At 43.4% G+C, this 4013-nt stretch overlaps 1 pseudogene; it reads right to left on the bottom strand.

Moving 5' to 3' along the window:
- Window positions 1-335: 335 nt before the first annotated feature.
- On the bottom strand, window positions 336-3565 carry LOC123042261 (G-type lectin S-receptor-like serine/threonine-protein kinase B120; annotated as a pseudogene).
- Between the last annotated feature and the right edge of the window lie 448 nt (window positions 3566-4013).

The following is a 4013-nucleotide window of genomic DNA, read 5'->3' on the forward strand; positions in this document are numbered from 1 at the left end:
GCAGCGTAGTCATCTTGTTTTCTGTCTTTTGTCATTTTTATGCAATTTTTGTTGTCCGGTTATCCCAGGATTTGCTTTATCATATTGATACATTCATTTTGCATCATGTTTTCCTACTGTTATTTATGATGTTTTACTGTATAATAATGCTTTTTGGAGTAATTCTAATGTCTTTTCTCTCATAATATGCAAGGTATACATAAAGGGGGAGAATTCTGGCAGCTGGAAATCTGGACCTGAAAAAGATACGACACAACAACCTACTATTTTTTTTGCACTCCACATATTTGTACATCATAAAGTATCGTATCAGCTTCTGGTAAAGTGTACGGCTTCTCATCTACCGCCCCTCAAGTGTTGTGATACTCACTACATTCATAGAATTTCCCCTTATTTTTCCAGGTTCGAGACTTCGTAGAGGAAAATATGCAGGCTGCTTTGGTGCTGGGAGCAATGCACTTCCATTCTCCAACATAAAAGTAACTGATGCCATGAGTGGCCTATCATTCGGACAGTCTTGAACGCACAGGAGTCCGACATGGATACACCGTAGAACTTCATCAAGTGAACAACTCTCAATAACCGAAGAGTGCACCAGTTCTGTTGCTTTTCCATCCTCCCACAGTCTCCATGCCTAAGCCAATAGAAACAACTTATGATCAACTTACTATGTTTGATATATTCAGATTCTACGCATTTATCCATGCTTACATAAGCTGTAAGGCCGACAAAGTTCATTACGAGTTGCGTCGAGGTGATCTTCAAGCCACTTACAATCTCCAAGAGAAGAACACCGAAGCTATAGGTGTCCAATTTTACAGAAAAAGCACCTCCCATCACATATTCAGGAGACATGTAACCACTGTTTTAGACAATTCAGTGAGGTGCATAATTTGGGATAAACTAGAAGATAGAAATTGGAACCTTGAGACGTAGCTAGTGCATTGAATTACTTACTATGTTCCCACAACCTGGGTAGTGCTTGCCTCTTGTTTGTTTCCACCAAAGATCCTCGCCATACCGAAGTCTGATATTTTGGGAGTCATTTCAGAATCCATCAAGATGTTGCTTGGTTTGAGATCTCTGTGAATTATAGTTAATCTTGGATCTTGGTGGAGGTAAAGAAGCCCTCTCGCTACCCCTTTAATTATTTTGAAGCGTATGGACCAATCAAGCTCATATTGTCTTGTATCGTCTACAAAGATGAATAATAAATGAAATATATCATCAGTAATAAGTGATTTTCTTTTGGTTAATCAAAAACTTGTAATATGCATCAGAAGTTTGAACATACCAAAAAGGAATGTGTCCAAGCTTTTGTTAGGTAAGTATTCATAGATAAGTAACCTCTCATCTCCATAAATACAGCAACCAAGAAGTCTTACAAGATTTCTGTGTTGCAATTTTGCAATCAGAATTGTTTCATTTTTGAACTCCTCTATCCCTTGGGCAGAGCCCTTACTAAGCCTTTTGATAGCAACTTCTTTGTCACCTTGCAACATTCCCTACATGTTTTGTATCATCCTGAACTATTAAACAATGAAAGCAATCATTTCCACAAATAAAATTATTCTTCAAAAACAGAGAACGTGCTACTATAACTGAGGAGGCAAGGCTTTCTGCTACCTTGTAAACTTTACCAAAACCTCCGCTTCCAATTTGGTTAAATTCAGAGAAATTATCCGTTGCAGCAGCAATATCTTCGAAGCTAAAAAAAGGAAACTCCACATGTTCACCGCCCATTTCACTGAACGAGCTAAGGTATCCTAGCATGGGTCCCTTGTGTATTTCCTTCTTCTGTGTGCCTGCTAAAGATTAATACTTTTGTTATTAACACTCGTAAAAAGAAGTAGAATTTTGAAAATAAGGGTCGTTTTCAAGTCTACCTTTGTATTTGCATATGCTGACAAGGGCTATACATGCAAGTATCAGCACGCATGCGATGGTTGGGAGTAAAATCTTTACCAATTTGTTATTCTTTTGAACTGCAAAATGAATACTGTATAAGTTTAGCACATCGCTTTACAGCCATGAGTGAACCATGGGTCGAATAAAAGTGCTACACATAACCCTCTAGAATTACTGCTAGGCTTATGGTAAAAAGAGGTCTAATGTTGCATTATGGCTCAATAGAATAGTCATAGATCTATACACCAAAGTAGTTAGATGCAAAAAAAAGTATTTGTCCATTACTGCTATAATGTTAACTTCATAAAATTAGTAGATGCCCCATTATTAAATGTTGGTGTTTATCTGATAACATTAAGTGCCTTATGCTAATATATGGGCTAGAAGCTAGCCTAGAATCGGTTGGTGCATACCAGGAGAGTTGGCAAGCCGGAGGTACAGGTTCTCGCCATACTCGCTAAACTTTCCTGTGTCGATAAGCTCCCTTGTCCAAACCAAGCACCTTGACTGGTCAGCCATAGCATCATTAGTGCTAAAGTTGGCATAAGCATAGGCTGTACACAAGCAATTGTTGCTGCACTCAGTCATGCACTCGCCAAAGCTTCTGTTGTGGACACGTAAAAATTTATCGGGGAGCATCATCCTAGATAACAAGGTCACGAAATGACTTTGCTTGCTGCATTTCAGCTCTTGGATTCTTCTACATCCGCTTGAAAAGTTAGGACCAGAGGGCTCAAACCCATCAGAGGCAACTACATGTCGGGACAGCCGCCGTGTAGTCACAATAGCCGAACGGGCCACATGAAGCGTAGATGTTGCAGCTAGCTGGGGGTGCGGTGATGGTTCTCCATGACGAGCGGTTGTTCAAGCACAGAGTCAACACACCCATGTAGTCGAGCGTAAGATGTGCATACTGTGAGTCACCAGAAACTCTAAAATCATAGTAGAATCCATCCCTTGTCCTGATAATGGCTTCATACAAGACAGTATTCTGGTATAATGTGCCAACCGCCATCTCACCGTTGAAGATGCGGTGGCGATAGGGCCTAGTCCCATTCCAAATGAAAAAGTGAAGGTCTGAGCTAGGATCAAGGCTCATAGAAAAGACCCCAGTTGACAGGTCATTGAGGCCCTTAGAAGCAATAATGCGCCACACCACATGGCCCTTCTTGCTCAACATGGTCCTACCTGGGAGGAGTGTGTCGGTAGGGTGATCAAAGCTCTGCCAAATGGACGTGTCATTTGGTGACTGGACGACAAAATTCCCCGTGTCAAGAAGCACTGCAGTAACTCCCATGCTGCCCTTGATGTCGCTCTTCATGGCCCAAGGAGTGTGACCTTGGGAGTCCGACAACACCAGGTCAGAACTGTTGGTGATGGCGAGCGTTGGAGATGAAGCGGCGGCGATTGGATCGTCGCGGTTGGCGGTCCATACGACGGTGCGGCCGGCCATGTTGTGGTACCATATGCCAAGGTACAGGCTCGCGTTGGAGCTGTCCGGGGAGAAGCCGAGCACGAAGTCCCCGCCCTTGGAGACGATAGTGTCGCCGGGGGAGAGCGGCTTTGCAGACGACAGCCGGTCATCAGATCTGCAGAATGGACTGAAGAAGAATAGGAGGATCAGAACTGGAATGCACGGCGTGCCGGCCTGCTTCATCTTCCTGAGAAGAAGGAAACTACTACATAGTTCTTGAGAACAATTGGGCTGGCTGTTGCAGGGAGTGGACTTGTAGTTGGGGATTTTTCTTCCGGCCAAGTCAAAATTGGACAGTGCGAGCAAGAGTAGTACTCGTATGTGTCTGCGTGAACAAGTCCTCGACGAGATTTGGCTTTTGAAGTCTTCAACTACGTGACGAGTAGTATGTGTCTGCGCAAGGAAAAATTCGTTGCTAGGTGTTGAGTTTTGAAGTCTCCATCGGAGGGATTTGACATTGGGAAATGAGAGTGCGACAGGGGAAAACTCACGGCTTGGACGTGTGCGTCGGATGGAGGGTCCTGCCGCTCCCTCAACCACGGCGAACTCCTTCCGCCGCCGCTTTTCTTTTTTTTAGAACGAAGGCTCTCGGAGAGCCCGACTTTGGATTAACAAAGCCATCAACCGACCA

This window comes from Triticum aestivum, chromosome 2B, assembly GCF_018294505.1.
Source record: "Triticum aestivum cultivar Chinese Spring chromosome 2B, IWGSC CS RefSeq v2.1, whole genome shotgun sequence".
Lineage (NCBI taxonomy): Eukaryota > Viridiplantae > Streptophyta > Magnoliopsida > Poales > Poaceae > Triticum > Triticum aestivum.